Source organism: Loxodonta africana, chromosome 6 (assembly GCF_030014295.1).
Source record: "Loxodonta africana isolate mLoxAfr1 chromosome 6, mLoxAfr1.hap2, whole genome shotgun sequence".
NCBI lineage: Eukaryota > Metazoa > Chordata > Mammalia > Proboscidea > Elephantidae > Loxodonta > Loxodonta africana.
Window position 1 is genome coordinate 72183528 of NC_087347.1, and position 16951 is coordinate 72200478.

General features: G+C 40.9%; 1 protein-coding gene across 10 annotated transcripts in view; it reads left to right on the forward strand.

Annotated features, from left to right (window-relative positions):
* WIPF1 (WAS/WASL interacting protein family member 1) overlaps positions 1–16951 on the forward strand; it is a 143955-nt gene that overhangs the window by 83994 nt on the left and 43010 nt on the right. Inside the window, exon 1 of one of the 10 annotated variants that reach the window (XM_064286976.1) lies at positions 12201–15618. The exons of 5 other annotated variants lie outside the window; for them this stretch is intronic. The gene's annotated coding sequence lies outside the window, so the exon portion shown is untranslated. Of the gene's footprint in view, positions 1–12200; positions 15619–16951 lie in introns of those variants that run through there. 4 more of the 10 variants (XM_064286977.1, XM_023542831.2, XM_064286971.1 and 1 more) reach the window with 4 other exon arrangements.

Here is a 16951-nt window from a genome sequence, read left to right on the forward strand (position 1 = left end):
ACCACCAGGGCTCCGTTTTAGGGTTAGTCACATTCAGCACTCAACTTATAGTACCAATTCCTGTATCAGTTAAGATTTTTATATTGTGGGTGATAGAAAACCTGGCCTTACTAGCTTAAGCAAAGTAGAGAATTTGCTAGTGCAAATAGAAGGTCCAGAAAGAGGTCTAGCTTCAGGTCTAGATGGATTCAGGGCTCAAGCAACAACATCGGTACTTGCTTCTTCTGCACCTCCTGACTCCCTGCTCATTGGCCTCCATTTCAGATTCCAAGTATTCAGAGGATGAGTGCAGCAGTTCCAGTCCCTATACCCTCACAGGGTCACAGGTTTCATCCCAGCCTCATCCCTTGAGAAGATTACTTGCCTCTGACCTCCAAGTTTCCTGGATTCTGATGAGGTCACAGTCAATCCTTAAAAAAAATCTCTGGGGCCAAATGAACGCAAAGGTCCAGTTAGCCAGCCCTGAATCACATTCTCTTCCTGAATTCGGAGTGGGAGTGAATTCCTCGACACACATGGTCTGAGAGGGAGGGAGTGATGATTCCCCCAACAAAAATTGAAGGACCTCATTATAAGTAGAGTGAATAGATGCTGAGCTACCAAAACCCAGTGAAATATATTGCCAAATTATCCCCCAAGTAAGATTGTACCAATTTATATCAGCAAGGAATGGAATGCTACAAAACTTGTTAATTTCTCTATATTTCCAAGATTATTTAAAAATGATCAGTCCTGTATGTAACAGTACTGATAATTATGTGGAGGAGAGGGTATTCCTTTAGTTCTGTTCTTTTAAATCATGTAATTCCCATTTTTTAACATTTTGAAAGAATTCCTCTTATAATAATAAAAAAAAAAATAGGTACATACATTTAATCTGGTAGTGTTTCTTTTTCCCCTAAAAAGCTACGATGAAGACATTTTAATATTTAAAGTGTTAGAGAACTGAAAAAACAACAGCATTATAAAACATCTTTCTACTACCAGGGCACATACCACACTATACCAGGTAGTCATAGAAACACAACTGGAAAAAACAAAATTATAAAGAAAACTAATGTTCTCATATTTTATACATGTCACTGTTGCCCTGATTCAGTCTATGTTGATTTGGGGCCACTGCAGCAGTGTCATTGGCTATGATTCTTTACTGCTTTTCTGTGACTCATGAGCACCACGCTGTTATTTTATAATCCTGTCTGTTCTTGGTTTTTTATTTCTTCCTATTAGCATGAAGGATTCTTTACCTGATTGATCTGAGAGCCTGTTGATGACTATTTTGCTCCATCATTAACTCAGACCGATCTATGTATTGGGGGAGATAGGTGCATTTAAAATTCTCTTTTAAGCTCAGAATTGTGGTTGTCTTTATTTACCTCAGATTTTCAGTCTGTTTACCTTTGGCTTTGATTATAACAACAGCCACAGTAACAACAAAAAACCACCTAACATGTATGTAAAAAAAAAAAAGTATGTAGTGATTAATAATTTAATGATTTTGCAAATGTCGTCTTACTTGATACTTACTGAAGCCCAATTGAGAGAAAAGTTTAAGATGGGCACAAATTTTTAATCAACTTCTCTAAATCTGCAACTCTGAAATCCCCATTCTTATGATAACTCTGAGTTACTTCAAGATCTTCTCTCCCTCCCAGGTTGCCAGACTTCATGGGAGAAGATCAGGAAACTCTTTAGCTGATTTTACGACAGATTCATCCCCCCAAAGGTGGTGCAAACAGTTAAGCGCTCAATTACTACCAAAAGTTTGGCTGTTTGAACCCACCCAGAGGTATCTTGGAAGACAGGCCTAGTGATCTGCTTCTGAAAGGTCACAGCCTTGAAAACTTTATGGAGCAGTTCTACTCTGCACACATGGGGTTGCTAGGAATTGGAATCCATAGCAACTAACAACAATAATACCCTCAAGGAGTCTTTCTGGTGATCCCTTTTATTCATATTGTACTAGCACCTTCCTCCTAGCAGCTACTACATATCTTTGTTAGCAAATATTCTTTTTTCATTTTTTTAATTTTTATTGTGCTTTAATGAGTCGGAATCGACTCGACGGCACTGGTTCTGGGTTAAGTGAAAGTTTACAAATCAAGTCAGCCTCTCGTATAAAAATTTATATACACCTTGCTATATACTCCTAGTTGCTCTCTCCCTAATGAGACAGTACACTCCTTCTCTCTACCCTCTAGTTCCGTGTCCATTTAGTCAGCTTCCGTGCCCCCCGCCTTCTCATCTCCCCTCCAGACAAGAGCTGCCTACATAGTCTCATGTGTCTACTTGATCCAAGAAGCTCAGTCCTCACCAGTATCATTTTCTATCCTGTAGTCCAGTCCAATCCCTGTATGAAGAGTTGGCTTTGGGAATGGTTCCTGTCATGGGCTAATGGAAGGTCTGGGAACCATGACTACTGGGGTCCTTCTAGTCTCAATCAGACCATTAAGTCTGGTCTTTTTACAAGAATTTGAGGTCTGCATCCCACTGCTCTCCTGCTCCCTCAGGAGTTCTTTGTTGTGTTCCCTGTCAGGGCAGTTATCGGTTGTAGCTAGGCACCATCTAGTTCTTCTGGTCTCAGGTGGATGTAGTCTCTAGTTTATGTGGCGCTACCTTGTGTCTTTGGTGTTCTTCATTCTCCTTTGCTCTAGGTGGGTTGAAACCAATTGATGCATCTTAGATGGCCACTTGCTTGCGTTTAAGACTCCAGACACGTTTAAGACCCCAAACGCCACTCTCCAAAGTGGTATGCAGAGTGTTTTCTTAATGGAGTTTATTATACCCATTAACCTAGATGTCCCATGAAACCATGGTCCCCAAATCCCCGCCCCCGCTACGCTGGCCTTCGAAGCGTTTGGTTTATTCAAGAAACTTCTTTGCTTTTGGTTTAGTCCAGTTGTGCTGACCTCTCCTGTATTGTGTGTTGTCTTTCCCTTCACCTAAAATAGTTCTTGTCTACTATCTAATAATTAGTGAATACCGCTCTCCCTCCCTACCTCCCCACTCTTCGTAACCATCAAAGAATATTTTCTTCTGTGGTTAAGCTGTTTCTTGAGTTCTTATAACAGTGGTCTCATACAATATTTGTCCTTTTGCAGCTGACTAATTACACTCAGCATAATGCCTTCCAGATTCCTCCATGTTATGAAATGTTTCACGGATTCATCATTGTTCTTCATCAATGCATAGTATTCCAGTGTGTGAATATACCATAATTTATTTATCCATTCATCCATTGATGGGCACCTTGGTTGCTTCCATCTTTTTGCTATTGTGAACAATGCTGCAGTGAACATGGGTGTGCATATATCTATTCATGTGATACCTCTTATTTCTCTAGGATTTATTCTAAGGAGTGGGATTGCTAGATCGTATGTTAGTTCTATTTCTAGCTTTTTAAGGAAGCGCTATATCGATTTCCAAAGTGGTTGTACCATTTTACATTCCCACCAGCAGTGTATAAGTGTTCCAGTCTCTCCACAACCTGTCCAACATTTATTATTTTGTGTTCTTTGGATTAATGCCAGCCTTGTTGGAGTGAAATGGAATCTCATTGTAGTTTTGATTTGCATTTCTCTAATGACTAATGATCGTGAGCATTTCCTCATCTGTCAGCTACCTGAATATCTTCTTTAGTGAAGTGTCTGTTCATATTCTTTGCCCATTTTTTAATTGGGTCATTCGTTTTTTTGTTGTTGAGTTTTTGCAGTGTCATGTAGATTTTAGAGATCAGATGCTGATCGGAAATGTCATCGCTAAAAACTTTTTCCCAGTCTGTAGGTAGTCTTTTTGCTCTTTTGGTGAAGTCTTTGGATGAGCATAGGTGTTTGATTTTTAGGAGTTTTTTTTTTTTTTTTTTTACCAGTTATCTAGTTTCTCTTCTGCATTGTTAGTAATGTTTTGTATACTGTTTATGCCATGTGTTAGGGCTCCTAGCGTCATCCCTATTTTTTCTTCCATGATCTTTATCATTTTAGATTTTATATGTAGGTCTTTGATCCATTTGAGTTTGTTTTTGTGCGTGGTGTGAGGTATGAGTCTTGTTTCATTTTTTTTGCAGATGGATATCCAGTTATGGAAGCACCGTTTGTTAAAGAGACTGTCTTTTCCCCGTTTAACTGATTTTGGGCCTTTGTCAAATATCAGCTGCTCATATGTGGGTGGATTTATGTCTGGATTCTCAATTTTGTTCCATTGGTCTATGTATCTGTTGTTGTACCAGTCCTAGGCTGTTTTGACTACTGTGGTGGTATAATAGGTTCTAAAATCAGGTAGAGTGAGGCCTCTCACTTTGTTCTTCTTTTTCAGTAATGCTTTACTTATCCGGGGCTGCTTTCCCTTCCATATGAAGTTGGTGATTTGTTTCTCCATCTCATTAAAAAAAGTTGTTGGAATTTGGATCGGAATTGCATTGTATCTGTAGATGGCTTTTGGTAGAATAGACATTTTTACAATGTGTTAAGGCTTCCTATGCATGAGTAAGGTATGTTTTTCCAGTTATGTAGGTCTCTTTTGGTTTCTTGCAGAAATGTATTGTTGTTTTCTCTGTATAGGTCTTTTACATTTCTGGTTAGATTTGGGGAAACCCTGGTGGCATAGTGGTTAAGTGCTACAGCTGCTAACCAAAGGGTCAGCAGTTCAAATCTGCCATGCACTCCTTGGAAGTTCCATGGGGCAGTTCTACTCTGTCCTATAGGGTCGCTATGATTTGGAATCGACTCAACGGCACTGGGCACTGGGGTGGGTAAGATTTACTCCTAAGTATTTTATCTTCTTGGGGGCTACTGTAAATAGTATTGATTTGGTGATTTCCTCTTTGATGTTCTTTTTGTCAGTGTAGAAGAATCCAACGGACTTTTGTATGTTTATCTTGTATCCCGATACTCTGCTGAACTCTTCTATTAGTTTCAGTAGTTTTCTGGAGGATTCCTTAGGGTTTTCTGTGTATAAGATCATGTCATCTGCAAATAGAGATACTTTTACTTTTTTCTTACCAATCTGGATGCCATTTATTTCTTTATCTAGCCTAACTGCTCTGGCTAGAACCTCCAGCACAATGTTGAATAAGAGTGGTGATAAAGCGCATCCTTGTCTGGTTCCTGTTTTCAAGGGGAATGCTTTCAGACTCTCCATTTAGGATGATGTTGGCTGTTGGCTTTGTAAAAATGCCCTTTATTATGTTGAGGAATTTTCCTTCTATTCCTATTTTGCTGAGAGTTTTTATCATGAATGGGTGTTGACGTTTATCAGATGCCTTTTCTGTATCAATTGATAAGATCATGTGGTTCTTTTATTCTGTTTATATGCTGGATTACATTAATTGTTTTTCCACTGTTGAACCATGCCTGCATACCTGGTATGAATCCCATTTGGTCATGGTGAATTATTTTTTTGAAAAGTTGTTGAATTCTATTGGCTAGAATTTTGTTGAGGATTTTTGCACCTAAGTTCATGAGGGATATAGCTCTGTAATTTTCTTTTTTTGTGGTGTCTTTACCTGGTTTTTGTTAGCAAATATTCGATACCTCCTATTTCCTAATATAGCCCCATGCCCTTAGTGATGAATTTACCTTCTGCTGTACAGAAAAGATTAGGGTCATCTGCCGTAAGCTCCCTCAGCTTCTCCCCACCCCCTTCCCCCCACATCACAGTCTTTCTCTTTATGCCTCTTCCTTCTGCCTTTTCTTGAGCCTATAGAAAGGAGTTAGGTGAAATTCTCCTTCTGAGCCTAAAATAAGGCTTAAGACAGAGTAATGGCACATGAACTGTGAGACCTGGCTTCTGGCGCCAGCACTGTTGCTGCCAGCTGTGTGACATGGGCAGGTCGCTTGACCTCACTGGATCCCCATTTCCTCATCTATAAATGATAGTTTTAGACTCTGATTTCTGCAGCCTCTTTCAGCCTTTAAATTCTTTATTTTAAGAATGGTGCTGCTGGAAAAGCTGACACTGATCTGGAAACAGAGAGGAAGGACAGAGAGCAGTTTTATGCCCAACACCTATGTCTTGGTTATCTAGTGCTGCTGTAACAGAAATACCACAGTGGGTGGTTTTAACAAACAAATTTATTTTTTCACAGTTTAGGAGGCTAGAAGTCCGAATTTAGGGCGCCAGCTCTAGGGGAAGACTTTCTTTGTTGGTCCTTGGTTCCTTGGCAGTTTTCATGTGGTATGGCATCTCTCATCCCCCATTTCTGCTTCTTTTAATCTGCTCCTTTTATATTTCAAAAGAGATTGACTCAAGACACACCCTACACTAATCCTACCTCATTAACATAACACGGAAAATCCATTCCCAAATGGGATCATTATAACACGTATTTTGGGGGATGCAATTCAATCCGTAACAACCTGTCTGTCATCCTTTGTAGGGGGTAGTTTCCAAGGCCTCTGAGGTCAGAGGCAAGGTGGAACTCTCCCCTTTCCACCACATCTCTCTGGTCTCCATCTTCCCCTGCCCTATTTCTGTTATCTCTTTATATCTTCCCCTTGCTTTTTGGTTGGTTGGGTGGTTGAATTTCAACTTTCTTAACTCATTTTTGGCCCCCTGCTGCCATTAACTACGTAGTGACATCTGCACATGGGTTAAAGGTCTTATGCACTGATCTGTGTCCTCTTTTCTCTGAAAAATTTCCAATTAACAGCTTTTGCCAAAAAGGTACAAGCCTAATCTTATTATTCCTTATTTACTCATTGAGGGGGAACAGTCTTAATCTTCTAAAGGAATGTTGTGTTATTGTAGAATTTGTAAGAGGTATTGATTTCCTTTTTCATTCAACAAACGGTATTTATGAAGCACCTACAAGGTGCATCAGGGGCAGATTATCCAATAGGCAAGGTAAGTGTGGTGCTTAACTTGCTTACCAGATCATCTGTGGTGAACAATATCCCATTTTTCACTACATCAAAGATTCTGCTTCTGGGTATGGCTGGCATCTCTCTCTCTTCCAGCCCCACAGCACTTTTCCATGGAGTCGAAACCTCTTCAAATCTACAATTCTTGACAGGGACGGATTACCCAGTAAGCAGGGTAAGCAAGGGCTTACTTGTGCTTACTTACTAATCTACATTTGTTCACTACAGATTGGTAAGTAAGCACAAGCAAGTCCGTGTTTACCTTGCTTAATGGATAATCCACGCCTGTGTCAGACACCGTTCTGGATGCTGAGGCGACAGTGGTAAACAAGAATGATGGGTCCTTGCTCTCATTGAGCTTGCATCCTGCTGGGAAGAGACATACAAGTAAATAGACAATATTTTTAAACTAAAACATTCAGATGGTGACATGTGCTGTGAATAAAAGAAAACAGGACCAGAGATGGGGATGAGGGCGGGCCTCTCTCCGGAAATGACATTTTTGCTGACATCTGAAGAGTTGAGTAAAAACCAAACCCATTGCAGGCGAGTCACTTCCAACTCATAGCAACCCTATAGGACAGAGTAGAACTGCCCCATAGGATTTCCAAGGCTGTAATCTTTACAGAAGCAGACTGCCACATCTTTCTACCATGGAGCAACAGGTGGGTTTGAATTGCTGACCTTTCAGTTAGCAGCTGAGTTCTTAACCACTGGACCACCAGGGCTCCTTCTGAAAAATGAGTAGGAACCCGGAAATGAGTGTTCCAAGGGCTTGCAAGTGTTGGGCCCTGAGATGCAAATGAGCTTGATGCATTTAAGGAACAGAAAGAGGGCTGGAAGGTAAATTAGCAAGAGGAGTGTTACAGCCAGCTAAGGAGGGGCCAGATAAGTGAATCCTTGTGAGCCTTGGCAAAGAAAAGTTTAGACTTTTTTTGAAGTGCAATGAGAAACCATTGGAGGATTTTAAGCAGGGGATGAGCTTTATCTGATTTATGTTCTGTGGTGCATAGCAGACAAAGTTCCAAAGTTCACTGCATTTACAAGTCTTCATTAAAGAAGAAATAGGACCTAATCTAAACAACTACTCCCTTGCATTTGTCATGGGCTCCAGCCTTCTGGGTGACACGCTTCCTTTTACTTGAGCTTTCCCTAATGTCTGGGACTAGTTGTGAATTGTATGTGTGCTAAGTGTGTGTGTGTGTGTGTGTGTGTGTAGTGCCTTTAGAGAACTTCAAAATAATTCTATAAATACATAGAGAAATCATCATATTGCCCATGTTCCCTTTTTAGACCCAACTGTAGTTAGACTTTACCCAAAGATTCACTCAAGCATTTACTTGGTAGTTTATCAAGTGTTCTTTTTTTCTGAGGGTTGGCAGAGGGATGAGTGGGATGATAGCTACAGGCCTCCGCATCTGTCTGGCCCCATGCCTGTGTGCATTTATTCACAAACATGTATTGAGTCTCTTGGACTCCAGGCCCTGCATTAGGCAAGGGGATTGAAATCCCTGCCTCCAAGTGGTTCCCAGCAAAGTAGAAGGCTCTTGGTCACTCACTAATCCTTGGAAGCGCTACTTCTAGGATCTCTGCCTGTGCCCACGTTCAGCACAAATGGTTAAGTGTTCGACTACTTGCCAAAAGGTTGGCGGTTCAAACCCACCCATAGGCACCTTGGAAGACAGGCCTGGAGATCCGCTTATGAAAGGTCATAGCCTTGAAAACCCTACTCTGCACATATGGGGTCACCATGAGTTGGAATTGACTTGGGAACTAAAAACAACAACAACCTGGCATCTTGGAACTCTGCCCGTACAGTTAGACTTGTATCTCAAAGGATTTAGAGTTTGAAAGAACCTTAGACATCATTAATGCCGGTACTGGTATTTTAGGTGGGACTGTCTTAAGTGCTGCAGGGAATTTCACAGTCCTGGCCCCATCTACTAAATCCTATGTGCCCTGCCCCCATTACCACCCCTTGCCCCAACTAAAAATAACTCCATACATTTCAATAGACATGTGAATTGAGAACCCTGGTGGCATAGTGTTTAAGAGCTACCGCTGCTAACCAAGAGGTTGGCAGTTTGAATCTACCAGCCGCTCATTGGAAACTCTATGGGGCAGTTCTACTCTACCCTGTAGGGTCTCTATGAGTCGGAATCAACTGGACGGCAGTAGGGATCCAGCGCAGTCCAATCATTTTATGGGTTAGGGAATGTTAAGCATCGTGTGGTCTTTTTGTGCCACTTTCATTTAAGCCCAGCAGAATCAGAAAGCAGCATTCACATTTTACAATGAAGTTATAAAAAAAAAAAAGTTGCTGTGGAGTCGATTCCAACTCATAATAACCCTATAGGACAGAGTAGAACTGCCTCATAGGGTTCCCAAGGAGTGGCTGGTGAATTCGAACTGCTGATGTTTTGGTTAGCAGCCGAGGTCTTAACTATCGTGCCACCAGGGCTCCTACGGTGAAGTTAGTATCTGCAATATTTCTCTGTTTTTCATTCTTTTCAACTGGCACTGTTTTCTCAGGGTTACATAGCAAGTGTTGCAAATTTAAGTCAGAACCTTTCAGATAGTTCAGAAAACAATTACGAGTGTTTTCTGGTTGTTCTATATATAACTCAGGGTTTTAGTAAAGTATTTTCTACAATTGTGAGGGTGATGCAGGACCAGGCAACGTTTCCTTCTGTTGTGCATGGGGTCGCTATAAGTTGGAACCAACTCTATGGCACCTAACAACAGCATTTGCTACATACGTTCTATTAACCATCCACCTCTTAGAGTCCCTTAGTAATAATGAGAATAACCTTCCTCCATCTGCCCTCATTTCTCTGTACTTTTGTCAGGCGCCTTCTTAGAATTATTGTTGTCCCGTAAAGTACAAAGAACAGAAAACAAACGTTGGGGCATAGAAACCTCTGTATCACTAAAAGTATTTCAGAGCTTAGAAAAGGATGGGATACTCCCAAACTCATTCTATAAAGCCAGCATAACTGATACCAAAACCAGATAAAGACATCACGAAAAAAGAGAATTACAGACCAATATCCTTCATGAACATAGACACAAAAATCTTCAACAAAATTCTAGCCAATAGAATTCAACAACATATCAAAAAAATAATTCACCATGACCAAGTGGGATTCATACCAGGTATGCAGGGATGGTTCCATGTTAGAAACACAATCAATGTAGTCCATCACATAAATAAAAGACAACAACCAGATGATCCTATCAATTGTTGCAGAAAAAGCATTTGATAAAATCCAACACCCATTCATGATAAAAACTCTCAGCAAAGTAGGAAAAGAAGGGAAATTCCTCAACATAATAAAAGACATTTATTCAAAGCCAACAGCCAGCCTCATCCTAAATGGAGAGAGCCTGAAATCATTCCCCTTAAGAACAGGAACCAGACAAAGATGCCCCTTATCACCACTCTTATTCAACATTGTGCTGGAAGTCCTAGTCAGAGCAGTTAGGCAAGAAAAAGAAATAAAGGGCATCCAAATTTCTAAGAAAGAACTAAAAGTGTCCCTATTTGCAGATGATATGATCCTATACACAGAAAGCCCCAAAGAATCCACAAGAAAACTACTGGAACTAATAGATGATTTCAGCAGAGTATCGGGATACAAGATAAACATACAAAAATCAGTTGGATTCCTCTACATCAATAAAGAGAACTTCAAAGAGGGAATCACCAAATCAGTACCATTTACAATGGCGCCCAAGAAGATAAAATACTGAGGAATAAATCTAACAAGAAAAGTAAAGACCTGTACAAAGAAAACTACAACACACTATTGCAGGAAACCAAAACATACCTTGCTCATGGATAGGAAGACTCAACATTGTGAAAATGTCAGTTCTACCCAAAGCAATCTACAGATACAATGCAATCCTGATCCAAATTCTGATGACATTTTTTAATGAGATGGAGAAACAAATCACCAGCTTCATTTGGAAAGGGAAGAGGCCCCAGGTAAGTAAAGCATTACTGAAGGAGAACAAAGTGGAAGGCCTCACACTACCTGATTTTAGAGCCTATTATACCACCACGGTAGTCGAAACAGCCTGGTACTGGGATAACAACAGATACATAGACCAGTGGAACAGATTTGAGAATCCAGAAGTAAATTCATCCACCTATGAGAGCTGATATTTGACAAAGGCCCAAAGTCCATTAAATGGGGAAAAGACAGTCTGTTTTACAAATGGTGCTGGCATAACTGGATATCCATCTGCAAAAAAAAATACAACAACACCCATACCTCACACTGTGCACAAAAATTAATTCCAAATGGATCAAAGATCTAAATGTAAAATCTAAAACGATAAAGATCATGGAAGAAAAAATAGGGACAACTCTAGGAGCCCTAATACATGGCATAAACAGAATACAAAACATTATTAACAATGCACAGGCACCAGAAAAGAAACCAGATAAGTGGGGGTTCCTAAAAATCAAATACTTATGCTCATCAGAAGACTTCACCAAAAGAGTAAAAAGACAACCTGCAGACTGGGAAAAAATATTTGACTATGACATATCCGATCAGGGTCCAATCTCTAAAATCTATAAGATACTGTAAAACCTCAACAACAAAAAGACAACTCAATTAAAAAATGGGCAGAGGATATGAACAGACACTTCATCAAAGAAGACATTCAGGCAGCTAACAGATACATGAGGAAATGTTCATGATCATTAGCCATTAGAGAAATGCAAATCAAAACTACAATGAGATACTTTCTCACTCCCAAAAAGGCTACCATTAATCCAAAAAAACACAAAATAATAAATGTTGGAGAGGTTGTGGAGAGACTGGAACACTTAGACACTGCTAGTGGGAATGTAAAATGGTACAACCACTTTGGAAATCGATTTAGTGCTTCCTTTAAAAGCTAGAAATAGAACTACCATATGATCCAGGAATCCCACTCCTTAGAATATATCCTAGAGAAATAAGAGTTGTCACACGAATAGATATATGCACACCTATGTTCGTTGCAGCACTGTTCACAATAGCAAAAAGATGGAAACAACCAAGGTGCCCATCAACGGATGAATGGATAAATAAATTATGGTATAGTCACACACATGGACTATGATAAAGAAGTGATGAATTTACAAAACATGTTATAACATGGATGAATCTGGAAGGCATTATGCTGAGTGAAATTAGTCAGTTGCAAAAGGACAAATATTATATGAGACCACTATTATAAGAACTCAAGAAAAGGTTTAAACACAGAAGAAAACATTCTTTGATGATTACAAGGGTGGGGAGGGAGGGAGAAGGGTATTCACTAACTAGGTAACAACAACAACAACAAAAAACCAAACCCGTTCCTGTTGAGTCAGCTCTGACTCATAGTGACCATATAGGACAGAGTAGAACTGCCCCATAGGGCTTCCGGGGAGCACCTGGTGAATTTGAACTGCCAACCTTGTGGTTAGCAGCCCTAGCTCTTAACCACTATGCCCCCAGAGTTTAATTATCTTAGGTGAAGGGAAGGACAAAATACAATTCAGGGGAAGTCAGCACAACTGGACTAAACCAAAAGCTAGTAAGTTTTCCAGAATGCAGCCAAACACTTCAAGGGACAGAGTAGCAGGTGGGGGTCTGGGGACCATGGTTTCAGGGAACATCTAGGTTAGTTGGCATAACAAAGTTTATTAAGAAAATGTTTTGCATCCCACTTTGGTGAGTGGCACCTGGGGTCTTAAAAGCTAGCCAGCAGGAGGCAGAGCCAAGATGGCAGAGTAGTCAGATGCTTTCGGTGATCCCTCTTAAAACAAAGACCTGAAAAAACAAGTGAAACGATTATATATATGACAAGCTAGGAGCCCTGAACATCAAAGGCAAAGTTAGAAAACAGTCTGAGCGGCAGGGGGAGGGAGAGACTGTTCAGAAGTAGTGAGGAGTTGCCAGACCTGACTCAGCGGGAACCCTCAGGCACGATCCCCTGGAGCCAACAAGGCGGGGCTGGCAGTAGCATTCCAGACACCGTTTCCTCAGGGACAGACAGCGAGCGGCATGGCCTACTCACACCTCTGGAATCAGAGAACGGCGCTCTCAGCAAAAGCTAAGTACCTATGTTTATTTTACTGCACCTCCAGCCCCCAAGCTGGCTTCAGTGGCTGTTGATTTCCCTGGGCCTGAGATAGGTTCTGCTGCATGCTCTGAGCCATTTTCCTGGCCTTGGAGAAGGAATAAATTCACAACTGGGGGAAAAGATAATCTAGCAGCTCCACCAAGCTGGGGAGCTCGGGACAGAGGTGACTCCTGTCTAGGCACAAACGGGCCACGGACTTTGAATACCTTTCACCCTTGCATGGACCTGTGTGGGCCCATTTCGGGAGAATAGGCCCTTGTTGGCAGACTGCAGCTGTTTCAGCTGTGCGGCGGAGAGGTAGGTTTTTGATATTTGACACCGCTTTGCCTGTTAAACAGGGTTCTCACCTACCTACATCAGGAGCCTAAGGACTGGTGGTTCCACCCATGTCACCTAGCCACCCGTTACAGGGATCCAAGGATAAGTGGTACCTCCCAGTCCTTCCACCCAAAAGGATTGGGTGCCCATGGCCCAGCTGCAGAATCCACCCACCTGTGTGCTGCAGGACACAGGGATACACTTTACTCACAGACACTCGGGGGAGAGTTGTCAACCCCCTGCCTTGTTCAGAATATGACCCCCTGCTGCAACCAGTACCTGTGCCTACACCGATCACCTCTGCCCCCTCTAAGACTGTAGGACAGAGCCTGTACCACACAGTTGATGACCAACTACCTGGACACCTGAGCTGAATCCATACAAGAAAAGTGAATGGACTCCTGGGCTTATATACCTGATAACAGCTCTAACCGTCTGGTGACAGGGTGTTAGAGCTTCAAAGGCGAAAATAATCAAGCAGCCTATTTAGGCATATCAAAACAAAACAAAGTAAGAAGCTAGGATACAGTAAGCAAACATAAAATAAATCCAGTAATTTATAGATGGTTCGGAGACAACAGTCTATCAAATCACATAAAGAAGCAGACCATGATCGCTTCAATAAGCTCTCAGAACAAAGAATCAAGGAATCTTCCATATGAAAGTGTATTCCTGGAATTACCAGAAGTAGAATACAAAAGACTAATTTACGGAACTCTTCAAGACATCAGGAACGAAATCAGGCAAAATGCAGAACAAGCCAAGGAACACACAGATAAAACAGTTGAAGAAATTAAAAAGGTTATTCAAGAACATCATGAAAAATTTAATAGGCTGCAAGAATCCATAGAGAGACAGCAATCAGAAATTCAGAAGATTTTAACAATGAAATTACAGAATTAGACAACTCAAAAGCTAGCCAGCGGCCAGCTGAGATACATCAATTGCTCCCAACCCAAAGGAGAATGAAGAACACCAAAGACACAAGGAAAATATTAGCCCAAGAGACAAAAAGGGCCACATAAACCGAGGCCAGAAGAGCTAGATGGTGCCTGGCTAAAAGCAATGACCACCTTGACAGGGAACACAACAGAGAGTCCCGGACAGAGGAGAAAAGTGAGGTGCAGAACTCAAATTCTAGTGAAAAGACCCGGCTTAATGGTCTGACTGAGACTGGAGGAGCCCCAAAAGACATGGCCACCAGACTCTCTGTTAACCTAGAACTAAAACCATTCCTGAAGCCAACTCTTCAAACATGGACTGGACTATAAGACATAAAATGATACCCATGAAGAGTGTGCTCAATTCAAGTAGATACAAGAGACTAAAAGGGCAGCTCCTGTCCGGAAGTGAGATGAGAAGGCAGAAAGGAACAGGAGCTGGTTGAATAGACACAGGAAATCTGGAGTGGAAAGGGGGAGTGTGCTGACATATTAAAGGGTAGCAACTACGGTCACATAACAATGTGTGTATAAATTTTTGTACGAGAAACTAACTTGAGCTATAAGCTTTCACTTAAAGCACAATTTAAAAAACGAAAAAGAAAAAAAAAAAAAACCTCTGGATCTGCAGCTGACGTGCACTGCATATCATTGATTCTGACTTAGGCACCAAAGTCACATTTCAAAACTCATTTGCCTTCTTCATACACCTAACTGCTCTCACTTCACTTCCATTTGTGACTTTCTCCCCACACACTTGAATGCTCTGTAGAGGAGGAGGAATCACTTAACCTAATTATTAGTGTAGTGGAGTGCTTTTATTTCTTGAGTGACTCTTTTCCTTAATTACTGACGGGAGTAGCCAATATTGAGAGTGATGCTTTCAAATAGAATTTTCCTGAAGGAATCTCAAGTTCTGTGCACAACTATTTGTTTTTGTGTCTAGAATAAAGCTGGGCTGTTAGCTGGACAGAGGTGCTGACCTCCTCATGTCACTGTACCAAACAGACATGTTACACCTTGTGAGAAGGAGAAACATATTTAATTTTTTTTTTAATTTAGGTTTTTTTTTTTCCCTTATTTGCTTCTTAAGTAAAACCAATCTAGTTTCTTTTTTCAACAGCAAAGGAGGAAGGAACAAGCAACAAATTAATCAGACAGGAAGTGAATAGCCACAGAAGGACATCTGCCTCTGACTCAGTATGTCACATTTAACCAGAGGCCAGAGCTTGTCCAAAATGGCTGGCTAACGACCCCAAGTTTGCGTTAGAAGATGATACCTTTCTCAGGGATGGTTTTCTGTCTTGGCTCATGTCTCACTTGCTCTCTGTCTGCCTGTGTTCCCGATCACGCATGTCCTGCAGTATCCTTTCACGGTAAGAAAAATTATATTCAAACTAAATGTATTTCTTTTACCGGCTAGAGGGCAGAGTTAAATGGCTTTTAATGGGCCACAGTATGTCAAGATGAAGTTGTTTAATTTTTCAGGAGAAAGCCACACAATCTATTCCTGTTGCACAAAATGCTAGTTCACCACTATGGTGATTATGGGTGACTGGTAACTTGTGTTTTGAGCCAAAACATAAGCAGAATTTCCAGTAGAATTTTTCCTGATCATTGGACAAGTTTGGGTTCACAGGAATTTTTTTTACGTTTGAAATGAACAGTTATGTCAGTAAAATATCCTTTCCATGTATGGTACCGTTGTCCACACAATTGCCTTCGTTCAAAGGCAATTTTGTGGTTTGGCCTGCAACAGTAATTGCTTAAAGGGGGGGCACTGGAAGCTTCAAACGAAAGCCCCATGATGCTAAGCTGTTGCCATTCAATTGCTACAGACATGTTACTTAAGTTCAAGTCCCAAACTAACGCATTTTTAAGCAGGGGCTTTTGGGAAGAAGACAACTGGCATAACTGGTGTGTATAGTAGAAAATGGAGAAGCGGTGAATTGAAGAGGCTACAGAATGACCTGATTAAGAAAAGTAGGAGAGCTTGGTAGAGAGAAGGGTAGGTGGAAAGGCAGGGGAAAGAATAAGACAGGATGATGAGAAAGATGGGAAGCTTGGGAAAGGTTTTAAGGTGAAGTAGCATGGAAGCTGTACCTTTACTATTCATTTGGATCGTGAGTCTTAGGATATTATGTGTTAACTTCATAAAGGTATGTTGCTTTTGAACTGGAACATCATCTAGTCAAAAGTCATCATTTTGTAGGTCCATCGTTGTTGTTGTTGTTAGGTGCCATCCAGTCGATTCCAATTCATAGCAACTCTTGTACAACAGAACAAAATTCTGCCTGGTCCTGTGCCGTTCTTATGATTGTTGTTTTGCTTGAGCCCCTTGTTGCAGCCACTGTGTTAATAGAGGTTAAATAATTTATCTGCAGTCACAGTCAGGCTTTCTAGTGCTCTTTGGAATGTTCATTCATGGGTTAATTATCCACAGCTCTTCAACTACTCGAATACCTAAACTCTAAAGCATACTGGATGAAGTGCAATATTTAGAGAACTCTCTATGGGGAAAATTATTCCTGGGGCTAGCAGCAGTTTCGCCCTGATCATGATGGAATCTAATTCTAGATCTGGCCTGTGCAAAAATGTAAGAGGAAGTGAGCTACCTAATTCCTGGACCTTTCAAGTTTTATGCCCTTTTGAAGTCTGCTTAATATTTCATGAACACGTCATTTACTTTAGATGTTTCTGGCTATTTAA